The sequence below is a fragment of the Myxine glutinosa genome, chromosome 3 (assembly GCF_964187855.1).
Source record: "Myxine glutinosa chromosome 3, kmMyxGlut1.1, whole genome shotgun sequence".
Classification (NCBI taxonomy): Eukaryota; Metazoa; Chordata; class Myxini; order Myxiniformes; family Myxinidae; genus Myxine; species Myxine glutinosa.
Window position 1 is genome coordinate 123142088 of NC_136263.1, and position 19984 is coordinate 123162071.

A 19984-nucleotide genomic window follows, 5' to 3' on the forward strand; every position below is an offset into this window, starting at 1 on the left:
AACAGGACTTGGATGAGACAGCGCTGGTTGTACGAGACTTGTTGAAGAAGGGCGCGTTTGTATTAGAGAACATTGGAGAGGGTGCGTTTTGCATGAGCGTGCATTTATTACGTACGCCACAGGACACCAGCTTCCCCCCGCTATATGAACTGTCCGGTCGCATCCAACTACGCGCGGAGCTGCCTGCCGGGTTTCGCCCGCTGCACTGGAGCCGACTGGAGCCTGGACCCCATCGCCGGACCCTCTACCTGGCCATCAACCATCTACAAATCCCCGTGTGAGTATGTACGTTTATCTGGGGTATTAAGCTTAAGACTGCCCTGTGTGCTGCTTCTTCCTCTTCCTGTCCTGAACATTCTTTTGTTTCCTCTTCCTTCTGTACATTTGTGAATAAACCCATCTTTGTTCTTCCTATACTCTGGTTTCCTCTCCATCCGATCGCATCCGTCCTTTCTATCATTGGGTAAACGTGGCACGATTGAAACCGCTCAGAATCGGGTTTAGACTTTGTTAATAGCTCGGATTGCGGATTGCTATCCACTCGGCATTTTCCATCGTATCCATGGTTCGAGCGGGAGTTATTCCCTTGTTTCCGGCCGGCGTTGGTACTTAGGTAGTAGTGAACCCCTAGGCCTAACAAACCCTATCTAATGCCACACCGGGAAGGACATTATAACCCCCAGGACTCAGGTCGGCCAGAGAAAAAGACAAGGGGATCAACCCCCCCTTGATAAGGGGAGCGCCGACGGCCGAGATCCGCAACAATTGGTGTCTGGCAGCGGGATTTGGACCCGAACCCAATTTTTTATATCTGAAAAATTTTGGTCAAAAATACGAGCGGCTGAAATTTTTTATTAACATCCAAATTAAATCGTGCCATGCATAACCAAGGCGTTCGGATGCCGGTGGGGGTAAATGAGGAGGTAGAGGAAGGGTTAGAATCAACCCAGGACCCCAGGGAAGAAGTGGGAGAGATGGAGGAGGAAAGTGATGAAGGTGCGGTAGTGGGGGTTGCAGGCGCACAAAATGGCGGCGCCGCGCAGATGGCAGCGGAAGCCGAGCCCGCGGTGGCGGCTGGGGCTGCTGTGCAAATCGGGTTTGACCTCAGATTATTCCTGACCCAACTGGATGCAAAAATGGATAGAATGGGGGAGCAAATGGGAAGTCAAATTGGGCGATTAGACAGCAAAATCGGGGGGTTAGAAAGTAAATTGGGGGGATTAGAAAACAAATTAGGGGGTCAATTGGAGGACGTGAATGGCCAAGTGAAGGAAATAAATGAGGGGTTAGCGAGGGAGGAAGCCCGGTATGAGATAAGACAGATGGGGAGAGACAGAGACCGCGAGTTGAGCGGGAGGGGCGCATTTGTACACGCCGAGGTAGCGCAGTGTGAGGAACGCGGAAAAGCGAGCCTGAGCGAGGCAAAGTTAAGTGGACCGGGGTAGAGATCGCGACCCGGGGTATGGGGAAGCCGGCGACCGCCGAAGTAGAGAAAATTTTATTAGCGCCAGCGGTCGTCGAGGGAAAGGGAAAGGAATTAATTATAATGAAAATTGGAATTCAAGAGACGGTGGACTTAGAAAAGCACTCGTTGAAGGAAGAAATGGAAATTGTGCAAAGTCCATGTTCACATCATGATGCCGTACTTGCTAATCCTTATAAAGATTTGCAGGTGCATGTGGAGAAGAGGATCCCGAAGGTGAGCTGAGCTGTATATGGCGCGAAAAGATTTGGCGCGAGAGGATTTTTCGCGCGCTTGGGATCCCGGCATAACCCGGGCGCTCGTAGAAGGTCCTTGGTGCTCTGTGTGAATGGAAATGGCGCGCGTGTGTGAATGGCGCCAGAGCGCGAGTATGAAACCGAGAGCGAGGGCGAATGCACGACGGAGTGTATGTGTGAAACCCCGAGTGTGAGAAGCGACACAGAGAGTGAGATGGATGAGGAGCGTGTGCGAGAGTGCACACCTGGGATGGATGAGGAGCGTGTGTGAGGATGCACACCTGAGTTTGTTGTGCAGCGTGTGCGGGGATGCACACATTGGAGCGCGTGATTGGGTGTGTGACAGGGGATTGCACACACGTGGGTAGGTGTGCGCTGAGTGGGTGTGAAACAGAGTGCGCACCCGTGAGTGGTATGGAGTATGTACCGGGAGAGTGTGTGCAAGAAGGTGCACAAGAGAGGTGTGTAACGGAGTGTGTGAGTGTGCCTGGGTGGTGTGCACGAGAGAGTGCGGTGGCGGAATTGACGGAGTGTTTGGGATGTACGAGAGGCGTTGGAGCGCTGGGATGTGTGGATAAGAAAAGGAGAGCGTGGTGTGAGCATGCGAGTCGAGCATCGACGGTAACCGGGTTAGCGTTTAGGCCGACGTATAGCCGACGCGAACCCTCGGTACGTGACGGGCTTGGTGTGCAGCGGGAACCGGCGGGGATCATTGCCGCGGCGCTCTCGCAAGGAGCGCCATGCATGATTCGCGCCGGGCCCCACCCTGCACTGTCGGTGCCGCGTATTGCCAGACAAGGCGACCGGCCCAGTTCGAGGGGAGGTAGGAGGTTTCGGAGCGGCACCCCCTTGCGGTGGCGGCGCTCTGGCCGGGGAAGGCTGGGCCATCGTGCTTGGGAGCGCAAAGCGTTGCGCCGAGATGGTGCCTGGAGCCTTGGCCCGACAAAACCTCCTCCCCTGAATCCGAATGCCGGACGGACCCAACTTGCAGGAGACAGACCACCCGTATGCATTGCTCGGTTTTTCGAAGCCGAGCTGTGAAAATGATGTAATGACGTACCGAGAGGCTCAAGGGTAGTGGACTCTGATAGCGGTAGTGATGGATGGTAGTTTTACCATTCACATTACCACTTTTTTGGGGGCAGAGGAGCTTTAGGATTATGGGGTTTGGCGGTGAGAACTAGCCAGGGAGGGCTTGGATAATGGCAAGGGACCTAGAGATGACCATAGGTGACCGAGATTTAAGTAGTGACATTGTACCTGTAGTGGGGACGTTGAGTAGATTAGTTGGTTGATAATGACGTGGGATGTGCGTAGTATAAGGGATGACGGGGAGCACCAGTATTAGAAGGGAGTAGATAGTTAAATGATGCTGTGTGTATGAGAATCTTTGTGGTGAGCGTGACGAAATGAGGAATTGAGTGTGGGAAGATTTGAGAGTGTGAGGCAATGGTTTGGAGAGGTGATGTATTGTGAGCTTGTAATGAAGGATGAATGTAATGAAGTTGGTTGAATGAATTGCTTGCTTAGTGTGCAAGTGGAGATTTGGTGAGTGGTAATAAATGGTGTGGAGTGCTTGTTGAGTGGAGTGAGTAGTGTGGAATACGTGGAGTGGAGTGCATGGTGCAAAGGAGTGGATGGGGGAAGGATGGACCCCTTCACGAATACCCGGGGAGGATAGTTTAAAAGTAGGTAGAGGTAGTAGGTAAATTTGGTTGGATATTGACATCTGTGGTGCTGAAAGTAGCAAGGTATTGCTTGGTTTGGTGCATGAGTAAAGTGAAATGGCTGGGCGTGTGGCCTGTTAGTGAGAATAGTTAAATGGGCACTCCACCACTGGTAGTCTGTCGGCCAGGTGAGGCCGCAGGTAGGCTTTGGGAGCCAGGTAGTAGAGTTTAGTGAGGCCCATGGATCCCGAGAGAGGACCCGGGTAGCCCAATGCCAGAGGGGGCATTAGTGGGGTTAGGGAGCCAGGGGGCCTTCCCCAGGTTAGTGTGAGGAGCTAGGTAAGCTCGGGTGGCAACTACAGTGGCGGAGGTGTGCAGGTGACCAGACCTGCTGGTGAGCCCATGACCCAGCCCGGAAATTGTGCGAGGGCACAGGGAGAAAAACCGGGGGAGTGAGACCCCAAATTGTGAGGCACCACAGGGATGGTCAATGGGAATTGGTTTTTAGAACCGCATAGAGTAACGTGGCCAATGGATTGGCAGGGCAAGACCCCGGGTAGTTTAAAGAGAGTTGATGTCAATTAGAAGGATAGATAGGAGAAAATCTCTTTGCACCATCCGCATCCACTCACTAAGGTGATGGAACTCCACACCAGGTTTTGGCAGACGTTTGGAAGGTAAAGACGCATCTTGACGTGGGTGATACATTGTGGGTATTCCATCTTTTCCTCCTTAGTATGGATTGATGACGAATTTGGCATTAGGGGAGATATGGAAGACAGGACGTAGAGACGAATTGTAAATTGTGTAAATACGGGGTAGGGGCAATGGTAGAGTATGTGACATGGGGGGTAACGAACGGTTAGGGACGAGCTTTCTCAGTTCGCTCTCCCATGCCCCTCATCTTGCATTGCCTTGTATGATGTGTACCCTTGCGCCCTTTCCCCCCACTAACTCTGCTTTGTCTTCCTTCCCCACTCATGGACCATGTTCTTTTGTGCCCGAGGGGAGTGTGCAGGTGCCGCGGATTGTGCGCCCGCACCCTTGCTGCCTCCTGCCTGCACTGATGCACCATATGGACCACACGTTCTGTGGCCTGGCACCACTTATGGACCACACGTTCTGTGGCCTGGCACCTCTGCTGGGACCGACCATTGTTGCCAGCGGTATCTGGTTTGCAGACCACTGTTAAGTGGCATCAATGCCATGCAGGTGGACCACCTGAGTTGGCCCTGCTGGCCATATAAATAATAAAAAGCGGACACGGTGTGTGCCCTTTTAATTGAAATAACATCAAGCAAGAAGACAGCCAAAAACATCGGCCCAGCAGAGCAAGCGCAAGAGGAAGACATCATTCATCATTTCTGAAATGTCTGTTTTTTGTGCATTTTCATGGATGGTGTTTTTTTGTGCATTTATGGTGCATTTTATGGGTACATATGTTATGGTGTATCTGTGCAGTGCATGGCAATGGCATTTCCCCTTCTCAAAAGTTCTTCTTTTCCCACAAAAGACAGGTCCTGGGTTGCAGTTTGTAAATAATTAGTGTCTTGTAAATAATGCTCCCCACTGGCTAAATGTTTAGTTTGAAGACCATTCCGTAATTCGATTAATTGTGGGCGTGAGTCAGTTAGGTAGGATGCAACGCAGCAGGTGGGACATATCTAGTGTTAAAACTGTCACACTCAGGGTGAGGTTAAAAGTAGAGGGTAACCCCACCTAAGTGTCACACAAAGTTAAAAGATAACCCTTTTGTTTCAGCTCGGGGCGAGCCTGGAAAAGGGGGGTGGGGTGCAGTGTTGTGGTTTTAGAACCCACACTCTTGTAAATATCCCATTATTAAAAGGTTAAAGGTAGCACCCCTAGTTAGGCCACAAGCAACACGTAGGCCACCTTAGAAATTTCAGTTATTTCATTAATATGTGTTTTAGATAAGGCCGTGTTTCCAATAGTTGAATCTGCGTTGCGTCAATCAAATAAGAAGTAGGCCCATTTCATTCTGTCCATTTTGCGACCTCCCTCTCCAAGCGACACCATTATGCGCCCTTACAGTCCAACAACTCTCCCAAGTTGTTACGCGCCTTTGTTAGCAGCGTTCGCTGCCTTGAGCTGAAGCTCGCTCAAACGCCGCCATAAGACACGCGGTGAGGCCCGAGAAAGGGGGCGAAACGGCAAGAAGAAGGTGTGGCCACGTCATCCGGTCATCAAAGGCGTGGCCGGTAAGCCCTCACCAGTCAACCAGGGCTGAGGTAACATCACCGACAGGCGTGGCTTTGGGGCCCGCATAGTGATCGCGCGGAGAGATATAAAAATGCGAGCGCAAAGCCCTTTCACAGGACTGGCCACGATTCGCGCATTGTAACAGGACTTGGATGAGACAGCGCTGGTTGTACGAGACTTGTTGAAGAAGGGCGCGTTTGTATTAGAGAACATTGGAGAGGGTGCGTTTTGCATGAGCGTGCATTTATTACGTACGCCACAGGACACCAGCTTCCCCCCGCTATATGAACTGTCCGGTCGCGTCCAACTACGCGCGGAGCTGCCTGCCGGGTTTCGCCCGCTGGACTGGAGCCGACTGGAGCCTGGACCCCATCGCCGGACCCTCTACCTGGCCATCAACCATCTACAAATCCCCGTGTGAGTATGTACATTTATCTGGGGTATTAAGCATAAGACTGTGTTAAGACTGCCCTGTGTGCTGCTTCTTCCTCTTCCTGTCCCGAACATTCTTTTGTTTCCTCTTCCTTCTGTACATTTGTGAATAAACCCATCTTTGTTCTTCCTATACTCTGGTTTCCTCTCCATCCGATCGCATCCGTCCTTTCTATCATTGGGTAAACGTGGCACGGTTGAAACCGCTCAGAATCGGGTTTAGACTCTTTGTTAATAGCTCGGATTGCGGATTGCTATCCACTCGGCATTTTCCATCGTATCCGTGGTTCGAGCGGGAGTTATTCCCATGTTTCCGGCCAGCGTTGGTACTTAGGTAGTAGTGAACCCCTAGGCCTAACAAACCCTATCTAATGCCGCGCCGGGAAGGACATTATAACCCCCAGGACTCAGGTCGGCCAGAGAAAAAGACAAGGGGATCAACCCCCCCCCTTGATAAGGGGAGCGCCGACGGCCGAGATCCGCAACAATACTTTATTCCATTTAATTTTCCTTTATTTATGATCATTAATTACTGCTTGTACTTCTCATTTAATTTTCCTTTATTTATGATTATTAATTACTGCTTGTACTTCTTATTTAATTTTAAGCTGTGAAGTCGCTTCAATATTTGGCTATGTCCTTCCTTCCATCTAGCTGTCCGTCAAAAATGATGGAGAACCTTTCTAACCCACAATGCTTAATTCTAAAGGTTTCTAAAGTGTAATTCGAGAGAGTTCTACGGGGTTCTAAAGGGTAATTCTGATGGGTAATTCTAAAGGGTAATTCTAAGTGGCAATTCTAAGGGTTCTAAAGGCTAATTCTGACGGTTCTAAAGGTTAATTCTCATGGGTAATTCTAAAGGGGATAATTCTCATGCATAATTCTAATGTGCAATTCTAAAGGGTAATTCTATGGGATTCTAAAGGGTAATTCTAAATGGTGCTAAAGGGTAATTCTGACGGTCCTAAAGGGTAATTCTGACTGTTCTAAAGGGTGATGGGTAATTCTAAAGGATTCATGGGTAAATAAAGTAAAGGGTTCATAGGTAATTCTAAAAGGTAATTCTAAGGGTTCTAAAGGGTAATTCTGAGGGTTCTAAAGAGTAATTCTGAGGTTTCTAAAGAGTAATTCTGAGGGTTGTAAAGGGTGATGGGTAATTATAAATGGTTCATGGGTAATTAAAGTAGAGGGTTCATAGGTAATTCTCCTGTGTAATTATATGGGTTCTAAAGAGTATTTATGAGGGTTCTAAAGGGTAATTATCATGGATTCTAAAGGATAATTCTAAAGGGTAATTATAATGGGTAGTTCTAAAATCTAAAAGATAATTTTAAAGGGTAATTCTAAATGGTAATTCTGAGTGTTTTAAAGGGTAATTATAAGGGGTCTGAAGGGTAATTCTAAGAGTTCTAAATGGTAATTATGAAGTGTAATTCTAAAATCTTTCAATCCTGACACATCTCACACTCTTACTAAGTCTCTCCGAAAAGACTGACTGGAAAATCCTCCCATCTACTTTCTCAACAATCCTCTCCAAGAAGTGCTGTCGCTCAAGCTTTTGGGTCTCACTATCTGCCATGATCTTTCTTGAGAAAACCACATTATCCAAGCTGGCCTCCAAAGCCAGTCGCCGACTGGGCATCCTCCGTCGTGTGAAGTCCTTCCTTGGCACACCTGATCTCCTCACCACAAACAAGGCTTTCATCTGCAGCTCAATGGAATACTGTTCCCCCCTCTGGGCCGGTGCTCCTGCCTCACACCTAGCTCGGCTTCACGCTGTTGAAACCAAAGCTTTCAGAATCATTGGAATCTCCCGCGATGAAGCTAACTCCGAGGGCCTTTCACTCACTCATTGCAGGCAGGTTGGTGGTCTTTCTGTCTTCTACCGACTCCTCTCTGGCCTTGCTCCCCCAGCTCTCTGTGCTCTGTCCCCCAAATATTCCTAGAGGTCACACAAGATCTGCCAGCAACCCTCTTATGGTTAACCTGCCAAAATCTAGGCTCTCTGCTCACCTTCACTCTTTCATTCCCCTTTTCTCCTGCCTCTGGAACAAACTCCCCCACTCCCTTCAATCCCACTCCCCCCTACAGGTCTTTAAAACAGCTGTTCACCACCATCTCTTATCTTCCCCCATCCAAAACCTTGATCTTTTCTACCCCCGCTAATTCACCCCAGATACACTTTTTTGAAATTCCAACTTCTTTCCTGGAAGTCTTTGCAGTGTCCATATGTTTTATACCTCTCCCACCTCTCCCCAAGCCCTCTCCCTCCCACATTTCTCTCGATGTCCCTGCTCTCAAATGTTGTGTTTGTGTCCTTCCCCCTTTCCCCATCTTGTCTACCGCTCCCCTTATTTTGTGTTCTATGTGTTGGTTTGACTTTTTGTGTGATTAATGTTCGCTCTTTCACGAGCCTCAATCTTGTATGCAAAGAAAAAAAGTAAAAAAATTAAAAAAAGGTAATTCTAAAGGGTAATTATAAAGTGTCATTCTAAATGGTAATTATAATGGGATTTGTTCGTTTTTAGGCTTTGCCTATTTCATCATTGTAAAAATGCCAAACTGATCCACTTCCTTAGGATATGAGTGATTTTTTTAATGATGAATTAATTGAGAGAGGTTTTACATATTTTATTGTAGTGTCTTCAAAGTTTAGCATAACAAATTTGCAGCAGGATGATCACATTATTTATGCATCCAACAGCAACGGGTATTAAGTCATGCATGGAAAGCTTCACCTTGAGGGTTGTTGATGGAAACAAATCTCTGACAGTAACTTTCCAATGAATTTCTGGAGCACAAAAAACAGCCATCTCATCTGTATACATGGCTTGAATAGTAATTTTGTGGCCGTCCACATAAGCAGTATATTCAGATAATGAAGTATTTTTTGGTTAAAACAGCAAAATTATTTCAAAAGATCATGCATGTACATAATGACATTACAAGGCAATATGGAGAAACACCATGGACTTCTCCCTATAGACTTACTGGTTTGCCCTTGTCATATGCGCTCTTGTAACTTTGATATTGCAGGTGCATGCATGCATGCGTGTCATTCCAGGCTGGCTATAGACTGAAAGTCGATAGGACACCTGCGGAACCACCGGACATGGCATGCATGAGACTATAAGCTGGTAGGTTGCAAGTCCTTTGGTACACTGAAAGTGCCTCGGAGGCCAAACTCGAAGGCAACTGGCCTGAAACTCACTGCTGATTAAGGCAGGGATTTGGAATTTTGCCAGAGTGCACAGTGGATTACTTGTGAAAGACCATGGAATCATTAACAACTCTCAGTAAGTTGTAGCAGATGGGATTCTGACAATGTCCCATCCCAATGGACTGTGCCCTTGTTGATGTAACACCCTGCCTGCAAAACACCAGGGTGACAGTTTATTCTTGGTTGTGAATCAAAACAAGACTATGCAGGTCAAAGTTAAACTACGTCACCAAAAATATTGTGAATGTAAGAAAATATCCGGGATTATCTATATAATAAAGCAGGAGTGTCCATCAGTCCCTCCCCGAACTACTCCCTCAGTTTTGGGGCTAGATCCTTCTGTGGAACCTTTTGGGGTCCCAGCGGGTGTCCTAAGGTGGTGAGAGGTTTCATATATTTCTCAATACAATTATGATTTTGAGTTTCCACCCAGACGGAACTGTTTCTCTCTCTCTCTCTCTCTTCCTCTCTCTCTTCCTCTCTCTCTTCCTCTCTCTCTCTTCCTCTCTCTCTTCCTCTCTCTCTTCCTCTCTCTCTTCCTCTCTCTCTTCCTCTCTCTCTTCCTCTCTCTCTTCCTCTCCCTCTCTCTCTCTCTCTCTCCCTCCCTCTCTTCCTCTCTTCCTCTCTTCCTCTCTCCCTCTCTTCCTCTCTCTTCCTCTCTCTTCCTCTCTCTCTTCCTCTCTCTCCCTCTTCCTCTCTCTCCCTCTTCCTCTCTCTCCCTCTTCCTCTCTCTCCCTCTTCCTCTCTCTCCCTCTTCCTCTCTCTCCCTCTTCCTCTCTCTCCCTCTTCCTCTCTCTCCCTCTTCCTCTCTCTCTCTCTCTTCCTCTCTCTTCCTCTCTCTCTCTCTCTTTCTCTCTCTCTCTCTCTCTCTTCCTCTCTCTCTCTCTCTCTCTTCCTCTCTCTCTCTTCCTCTCTCTCTCTCTCTCTTCCTCTCTCTCTCTCTCTCTCTCTTCCTCTCTCTCTCTCTTCCTCTCTCTCTCTCTCTTCCTCTCTCTCTCTCTCTCTCTCTCTCTCTCTCTCTCTCTCTTCCTCTCTCTCTCTCTCTTCCTCCCTCTCTCTCTCTCTCTCTCTTCCTCTCTCTCTCTTCCTCTCTCTCTCTCTCTCTCTTCCTCTCTCTCTCTCTCTCTCTCTTCCTCTCTCTCTCTCTTCCTCTCTCTCTCTCTTCCTCTCTCTCTCTCTTCCTCTCTCTCTCTCTTCCTCTCTTCCTCTCTCTCTCTTCCTCTCTCTCTCTCTCTTCCTCTCTCTCTCTCTCTTCCTCTCTCTCTCTTCCTCTCTCTCTTTCTCTCTCTCTCTCTTCCTCTCTCTCTCTCTCTCTTCCTCTCTTTCTTCTTCCAAGCTATCCAGAGGAAACTGGTGGATTTTTTTTGGGGAGGCTACCACTGGCTTCGACCCAGCGCCATATGTTGTCCCTCGGCCGAGGGTGGTCATGGCCTAGTCGATGTGAAATGCCGCCTGTTGGCCTTCCGGCTCCGCTCCATCCAACGCTTGCTTTATGCAGAACACCTACCAGGAAAGGCCTTAGCCTGCTCCATTCTTCAACGAGCTGGGAGGCTCGGATACGGACAGGAACCTTTCTTGACCAACCTTCAACACGTCGATACATCTCTGCTCCCAGTCTTTTATCAGAGCCTCTTGAATGCCTGGCAGGGCGTTTCGATAAGTCGCCAAACAGACTCGTATGGCACTAACATGTATGCACACGAGCCTTTATTTTTCAACCCACTTTTCCCCGATATCCCGAGGAGTCGCGACTTCTGCCAGCATTTCATAGTGGCCAACATCCTGAAAGTGTGTCATCTCCGGCACGACTCTGGACAGGGATGGAAGCCTGCGAACGAGCTGGCGGACCTAACAGATGTTCGGTCCAGGAGGCAAATCGGGAACATACTAAGAGCGGTGATCCGAAGGAGCCACCAGCTAGGCCTACATTGGATGCAGGACGCAGAGGTTGAGCCCACAGTCCCAAAATTAGGTGTCGCTTTTACCCCAAACGAGCTGCCCCCCATGAGCGCAGGGTCACCCCCCTTCCATGCTATGAGCAGCAAGAGTATTTATAGGTCTTGTGTGAAACTTCTTCTTGGGGACCCACCTCTAGCTGGGGTTACCCGGTGGAAAGGACTCTTGCCTCCCGGTCCCCCCCTCTGAGCCTTTATGGGATACAATGTATGCTGGACTTATTTCTAAAAGAACAGGTGACCTTCAGTGGTGTTTGGCCCACTGGATTGTTCCTTCCAATGCTGTCATTCGTTTTTTTTCCCCCATTTCCGGCTGTTGCCCCTTTTGTCCAGTGAGGGAAGATTTGTTTCATGCTTTCATTAATTGTGAAAGACTTTCTCCTTTGTTTCATTGGTTAAATTTTATTTCCCATAGATTGCGGGTTACCTTTTCTTTGAAAGCTTACATCTTTGGCTTTCCTCCCAAAAAGGGAACCACATCTATTGTATTCGGGTTCCTAACCGCTACAGCTAAACTGGCCGTATACCTGTCGCGGAAGGCGAAGCTGGGCGGCAGACCCATGCAGGAATGCAGTATTATGGTGTTTTTTAGTTCGTTGGTGTCAGCCAGGCTCAAGCTTGAATTTGGCTGTGTCCAAACTGCAAACGACCTTGCAAATTTTGTTGCGACCTGGTGTGTTGGAGGGATTTGTGAGGTCCAAGATAACAAATTGTTAATTTCTGTATAATACAGTGCGGGTGTTTCTTATACACTGTTCCATGCTTCTCCTTGCCGGCGTTTTTCTCCCCCTGGTCTTGACCTACTCTTTCTTTCTTAAGTCTTTCCTCAGGGTTGTAGATGCGATTGTAAATTTGTACATATAAAATTATGCCTAGTTTAGAAATTATGCCTAGATTTTCTCCTCGTGGTTTTTTTTTGGTATTTGCACCTTTTCTGTCGCTTGGTTCGCAGTGCACCGATTGTTTTTTTCCTTCCGGGATTGCTATGATTTTACTGATTTTCCTGGATGAATTGCTTTTGGTGGTACTCTTGTTTTATACTTTTATAATAAAAAGAGTTTAAAAGTCAAAGTCTCTCTCTTCCTCTCTCTCTCTCTCTCTCTCTCTCCTCCTCTCTCTCTCTCTCTTCCTCTCTCTCTTCCTCTCTCTCTCTCTCGCTCTCTCTCCTCTCTCTTCCTCTCTCTCTCTCTCTTCCTCTCTCTCTCTCTTCCTCTCTCTCTCTTCCTCTCTCTCTCTCTCTTCCTCTCTCTCTCTCTCTTCCTCTCTCTCTCTCTCTCTTCTTCTCTCTCCCTCTCTTCCTCTCTCTCTCTCTCTCTCTTCCTCTCTCTCTTCCTCTCTCTCTCTCTTCCTCTCTCTCTCTCTCTCTTCCTCTCTCTCTCTCTTCCTCTCTCTTCCTCTCTCTCTCTCTCTTCCTCTCTCTCTCTCTTCTTCCTCTCTCTTCCTCTCTCTCTTCCCTCTCTCTCTCTTCCTCTCTCTCTCTCTCTTCCTCTCTCTCTCTCTCTTCCTCTCTCTCTCTCTCTTCCTCTCTCTCTCTCTCTTCCTCTCTCTCTTCCTCTCTCTCTCTCTCTTCCTCTCTCTCTCTCTCTTCCTCTCTCTCTTCCTCTCTCTCTCTCTCTTCCTCTCTCTCTCTCTCTTCCTCTCTCTCTCTCTCTCTCTCTTCCTCTCTCTCTCTCTTCCTCTCTCTCTTCCTCTCTCTCTCTCTCTTCCTCTCTCTCTCTCTCTCTCTTCCTCTCTCTCTCTCTTCCTCTCTCTCTCTCTTCCTCTCTCTCTTCCTCTCTCTCTCTCTCCTCTCTCTCTCTCTTCCTCTCTCTCTCTCTTCCTCTCTCTCTCTCTCTCTCTGGCGCCACCTATCGGCCGTCGGTGCGTTGGGTGTAGCGTCATGGCGGCTGTGAGCAACTGCTCTGTGTTTTGGTGAGTCCGTCGTGAGGTTTCCCCCCTCTCCTGCCCTCCCCTGCCCCCCTCCCTCTCCTTTTCCATCCTGTGTGCTTTGGCATTTGTTTCCATCTGTTCTACACCTTTTCCTTCGAGAGAGAGAGGATTGAGAGCGGGCCCATTTTGGGTGCGGCCTACTGGCATTGACGGCGCGTTGTAAGCCATTTCTGTGCTTATAATGCACGTTTATTTTTTACTTTAGTTCATTTATTTAGGTTTGATACCCTCTTGTCCGGCTCGGACAAGCGGGGGGGAGGGGGGGGGGGGGTATTTTCGCCGGAATGGCGAATGCACGCTCTCGTCGCGATGACTTTGAAGGCTTAACCAGGAAGCACGCGTTCGTGTGCGTGCCTCCGGATGGAGTCCCTGTCGAGGACATCATCCTCGCTGTGGGCAGCATTGTTGGGGATGAAAATATACGTGCAGCTTCGCGTATGAACCAGAAAGTGGTGGTGTTCGTTTCGGACGAGGAACTCGTCCATGACGTGGTAAGTGCGGGAATAACCACGGAAAGCGGTCACTTTATGATGGCATCGCCGCTATTAACCCCCGCGACGAGAGTGGTTATTTCTAACGTACCTCCATTTATCCCAAATGACAAGTTAATGACCGTGCTATCACGGTACGGTAAAATGGTATCGAGGATTTCAACAATCCCTCTTGGGTGTCGGAATGAACGTGTTAAGCACGTAATGAGCTTCCGCAGACAGGTGTATATGGTCCTTCCAGACCGTGGGGACGACACAGGCCTCAACATCACTTTCAAAATTAATTTTGAAGAGGCAAATTTCCAGCTATACGCATCGTCCACCACCTTAACATGCTTTCAGTGTGGAGCGTATGGACATTTAAAACGTTCTTGTCCAAAGCCTCGTGTGTCAGGTGTGGCAAGACAGGTCACACTGCCATAGTTTGTAAGGAGGAGGCTGCTCTGCTAATGAAAACGCCCAGTGGGAGGGAGGTAAACGCTGCTCCACTAATGGATACTCCCAGTGGGAGGGAGGTTAACGTTGCTCCACTAATTGAGATTCCCAGTGGGGGGGAGGTTATCGCATTGCCACCGCCTAAAATTCCTAATGAGGGTGAATCCAGTGTTCCAAGCGTGAACGTATTTATTCCTCTTCAGCAAAATGTTGAAATGGACACTGATAGTAAAGTGGGGACGAGGTAAACGAAGGGCTCCGCATGATAGTGACTCATCTGGAGCAGGTAAAAAGGTTGTGCTCGATTTGCAGGCTATTGGTGAAAAAAACTCTTCAGGATGCACCTGGAATCTCTCTGCAAAGCGCGGACCAAATAAATAAAGGGGAAAACCCAGAAAAGAGCATCGGGGTTCAGCCGCTAAAACAACGCGCTTCCATTACTCACACAGACGACGTTAATGATGTAAATAATTCAGGCCACGATACCGTGAATGGTGCATCATTGATCCAAGCGAATGTCGCCGAACAGGCTGACATCCATAATAAATCTGCCAATATAGCAGAAAAGGGCGGAAACATAAATCCACAGGAATGTGGGAATAATGATTTCACGCCAATTGAGGAAATCAGTAAACAATGTGCTGATGTTTCCCAAACACAGCACTGCGTGGACCCCCCAGACAAGGGAAGGCTAGGTTGCATAGCAGGAGAAGAAAACAGTATTGACCCAGACCCCATTGGACCACTTTCTGATTTATCAGAATCGGAAGAGGAGGTGGAGGTAACAGCACTATCACAATTAATGCCAGATCAACCCCCAACCCCTCCCCATATTGTTCTCTCATTCCTCAATGAAACGTATAGACAGCGAAATGTCATCATTGGGGATCATTTCCCTGATTTGGCTCCCTTTATTCAGGCTGCAAAACTAGTCATAAAAAAATCTGAGGAACTAAACCTAACAAAATCGCAGTTTCATCGACTAAAGAAAATCTTAACAAAGGCAAAGAGTGAGTACTCACAGTGTCAGACAAAATTTACTAATGAGTGATGAAGACGCTTAATCTTGCAACACTCAATATAAATGGCGGTGGGGCCAGTCACGTCCGCCAGATCCAAGTGAATAGTTTATTCAAAAGGAAACAAGTCGATGTAATATTACTGCAAGAAACTCATATTATTGAGAAGGTTGAACATGACTGGAGCAGCATGTTCAAAGGTAAATGTTTCTTCAGTAATATGTCATCTGTATCTGCTGGAGTGGGGTTTTTGCTAAAACCAGGACTTGTACCTGAATCTTGCCTCTTTCAGGAGGTGATTCGGGGACGTTTTGCCTCCCTAGAATTGGTGATCAATAGCCTGAAGCTTATTATTTTTAATGTATATGCACCAAGTGAGAGTACTGACCGTAAAGCCTTCTTTACTGAAGTGATAAACCATTTAAACTTGTTTGACCCAAATCAGTGCATATGCATGGGGGGAGATTTCAATTGTACGCTAGAGCCCAAAATAGACAGAAATTCACCGGAACCACATCCCGAGTCCCATGGTGACCTCTCCCAGTTTCTTTCAGGTGGGGCTTTTTTGGATGTATGGCGATTGATGCACCCAAATGACCGGCAGTTTACATGGTGTCGATGCTCCAATGGCCAAGTATCCTTAGCGAGGCTTGACCGCTGGTACATCACCCCACGATTAAGGAATATTGTAACCTCCTCAACTATTACCCCTTCCATCTTCTCTGACCACCACATGGTCACGATGGGCCTATCTTTCCCACAATTCAAACGGAGGAGCGCCTATTGGAAATTCAATACAAGCCTTTTGGATGATACCCTGTTTAAGGAAGCCTTTCGCATCCTATGGATAGCAATAGTTGGAAAAAAGCCCCTCTTTGCTTCCACTAACCTTTGGTGGGATAATATGAAAACTCATATACGACTGTTTTGTCAACAGTTTAATTCCCATATCACTCATGAAAATCAAATCACATTGGCAAGGTTGGAAACCGAAATTCTAAAACTGCAAAACAAAATGGCAGAGCAGGAAAATGAGACAAATTATAAATTGCTCCTTGAAAAAAGGACCCAACTCCGGGAACTATTACAGGAGAAGGCTGCAGGACTGCTAGTTAGACTGAGAGTAAAAAGCATTAAAGTATCGGATAGTCCTAGCAAAGCCTTCTTTCACTTAGAAGCTGAAACGAAGCCTCCCCAGCTTATTTTATCAGTTAAGGACCCCAGTGGGAATGAAATTACAAGTTCTGATGGGGTAAAAATCACTATTAGAAAGTATTATTCTGAACTATTTGCTAAAAAAGATATATATGAGGATAAAATAAAATGTTTTACCTCCCATCTCCCAACCCTAACTGAGACTCAACGCCTGGAGCTGGATGTGCCTTTAAGCCTTGATGAATTACAGCGTGCCCTGGTTGGAATGGAATCTGGAAAGGCTCCGGGAATTGATGGCCTGCCAGCTGAGTTTTACATGGAATTTTGGGACATTTTGGGCCCAGAATTATTGAATGTAATCCAAGAATCCTTGCGAAAAGGTGTAATGCCACTAAGCCTAAGGAGAGCAGTGGTGAGTCTTCTCCCAAAGTCAGGAGACCTCCGGCGGATGGAGAATTGGAGACCGGTTTCAATAATGTGTACTGACTATAAATTGTTTTCGAAAGCAATGGCAAATCGTTTAAAAAAAGTCATTGGTGATCTGGTTTTACCTGATCAGACATTCTGCATCCCCAGTCGTTCGATTTACGACAACATTTTTTTCGTGCGGGATTTAATGTATGCTCGCCATGACCAAAATGATTTTGGAATATGTTTTCTAGACTTTGAAAAAGCCTTTGACAGCATTGACCATGTTTTCTTGTGCCATGTTCTTGAAGCATGTGGGTTTGGGGTAATTTTCAGGGCCTTTATAACTTTATTGTACACTGACATCTCCAGTGTAATTAAGGTGAACAATGAACTGGTTCCCCCCATAAAGGTTCAGAGGGGGGTACGGCAGGGTTGCCCAGTCTCAGGTTTGCTTTTTGCGCTAGCAATGGAGCCATTTCTTTGCACATTGAGAAAGAATATCTCTGGCCTGACCTGTTTTCCTGGAAGCCCACCAATGACTATATCGGCCTATGCAGATGATGTTTGCGTCATTATAAAAAACCACCAAGACATTGTTGCTCTTGTAAAGTCCTTAATAACCTTTTTCATGGCTTCATCTCTGAAGGTTAATTGGACGAAAAGCAAAGCTCTTTGGGTACCATACCTTAATAGCTGCCTACCTGTCTCAACACATCTGCCTGCTCTTCCAGAAAACTTGGAGTGGAAAACAGATGGTGTTGATTACCTTGGTGTGTCCCTAGGCTCTACACAATTTGAGAAAAGGAATTGGGAAGGTGTGACTGGAGAAATAGACAGGAGGCTGAACCTGTGGAAAAGAGCCCTACCGCACCTCTCATTTAAGGGCCGAGTCTTAGTGGCAAACAACTTGGTTGCTGCAACGTTGTGGCATCGCTTTATTTGCCTGCAACCACCAGAAGTGCTGCTGGACAGGATACAGGCCAAACTTGTGGACTTTTTTTGGGGAGGCCATCATTGGCTGCGGCCAAGTGTAATATGCCTTACTTCATCTGAAGGTGGTCAGAGCCTTGTTCACGTGAGATCCCGTCTCATGGCTTTTCGCCTGTGCTCCATTCAACGCCTCCTGTTTGGTGAAAACCTGCCAAACCATGCCTTGGCTTGCCATATTTTACAGCAGGCGGGTAGACTCGGCTATGGTCTCGAAGTATTCCTGACTCACCTCAAGTACGTGAATACATCAACGCTCCCCATATTTTACCAGAGCCTTCTCAGTGCCTGGGAAAGACTTTCCGTGAGCCGCAAAGCGGACACCTACTCCCCAGGGATGTTCGAGGTTGAACCCCTGTTCTTCAATCCTCTCTTCCCTGATGTTCTCAAGAGTCGTCATTTGTGCCAACGCTTTATTGAGGCAGGCATAAACAAAGTATGGCACCTTCGGCCAAACTCCGGTGTCGGGTGGAGGAATGTGGAGGAAATTTCAACCTTGACGGCGATTCGGTCCAAGAGGACAATTGGAACGATTTTGAGGAAGGTTGTTCAAAAACGTCATCAGCTACAGAAACTTTGGACTTGGAATACTTTTGGACACCCCAACGAGTCCCCGTTTCCGAAACTGATTTTTGACTGCTTTCCCAAGGAACTTCCACCTGTTAGCACAGGGACAAGTGTATTGCATGCTGAGAGCAGCAAGAGCCTGTATAGGTGGTGGTTATCTCAAGTTCTTGGTACTCCTCCGCTAAATGGAGTAGCACGATGGAAGAGGCTACTCCCTGCCGGGCCCCCCAATGAACCTGTATGGGAATCAATGTATAGTAAGCTGATCAACAAAAGAACAGGTGATCTTCAGTGGCGCCTTGCCCACTGGATCATCCCATGTAATACATATGTATGGAATTTTGCCCCAATATCTGCATGTTGCCCCTTTTGTTCTGTAGATGAGGATGTTTTTCATTTTTTTATTGGTTGTGAAAGACTTTTTCCTTTATTTGAATGGTTAGACTTTGTGTCGTTCAAAATGAATTTCAGATTTACTTTTCGATCCTTTATTTTTGGGCTCAAAAAGAGACGGCAACACAACAAGGAATATGAACTGTTGTGCTTTTTTGTAGCTACAGCAAAGCTTGCTACTTACCTGTCCAGAAAGGAGAAGCGGAATGGTAAGCCCATTCATCAATGCAAGGTCATGACGTTTTTCAACGCACTGTGTGCTGCAAGGCTAAAACAGGAGTTTGAGTTTTCCAAGAGCATGGGCGAAATTGATGGATTTGTGGAAAAATGGTGTTTGAAAAGTGTCTGTGAAGTCCGCCAAAACGAGTTGGTATTATTTTTCTCATGATTGTTCATAATTTCTACAATTCATAGTATTGATGCAGAAGATTGCATTTGTTTTCGGTAAAAGTTGATCTGATCAACGCATATATCTGTATTGTTTCCTCACTTCATCGTTTTCTCTTGTTTTTGGCTTTGTTGATTTTATACACTGTACATCCATGCACTTTATAATTTTTGGAATAAAAGGACGTCAAAAGTCAAAAAAAAGTCTCTCTTCCTCTCTCTCTCTCTCTCTCTTCCTCTCTCTCTCTCTCTCTCTCTCTCTTCCTCTCTCTCTCTCTCTTCCTCTCTCTCTCTCTTCCTCTCTCTCTCTTCCTCTCTCTCTCTTCCTCTCTCTCTCTTCCTCTCTTCCTCTCTCTCTCTCTCTCTCTTCCTCTCTCTCTCTCTCTTCCTCTCTCTCTCTCTCTCTCTCTCTCTCTCTCTTCCCCTCTCTCTCTCTCTCTCTCTCTCTCTTCCTCTCTCTCTCTTCCTCTCTCTCTCTCTCTCTCTTCCTCTCTCTCTCTCTTCCTCTCTCTCTCTCTTCCTCTCTCTCTCTCTCTCTCTCTCTTCCTCTCTCTCTCTCTTCCTCTCTCTCTCTCTTCCTCTCTCTCTCTTCCTCTCTCTCTCTCTCTCTTCCTCTCTCTCTCTCTCATCCTCTCTCTCTCTCTCTCTCTTCCCTCTCTCTCTCTCTCTCTCTTCCTCTCTCTCTCTTCCTCTCTCTCTCTCTCTCTTCCTCTCTCTCTCTCTTCCTCTCTCTCTCTCTTCTCTCTCTCTCTCTCTCTCTCTCTCTCTCTCTTCCTCTCTCTCTCTTCCTCTCTCTCTCTTCCTCTCTCTTCCTCTCTCTTCCTCTCTCTCTCTCTCTCTCCCTCTCTCTCTTCCTCTCTGTCTCTCTCTTCCTCTCTCTCTCTCTCTCTCTTCCTCTCTCTCTTCCTCTCTGTCTCTCTCTTCCTCTCTCTCTCTCTCTCTTCCTCTCTCTCTCTCTTCCTCTCTCTCTCTCTCTTCCTCTCTCTCTCTCTCTTCC

At 47.3% G+C, this 19984-nt stretch overlaps 1 long non-coding RNA gene across 1 annotated transcript in view; it reads left to right on the forward strand.

Moving 5' to 3' along the window:
* The first annotated feature begins 9564 nt into the window (after positions 1–9564).
* The window catches only part of LOC137423237 (uncharacterized), a 75139-nt gene continuing 64719 nt past the window's right edge, over positions 9565–19984 (forward strand). Inside the window, exon 1 of the long non-coding RNA XR_013622746.1 lies at positions 9565–9634. This is a non-coding gene — a long non-coding RNA (uncharacterized LOC137423237). The remainder of the gene's footprint in view (positions 9635–19984) is intronic.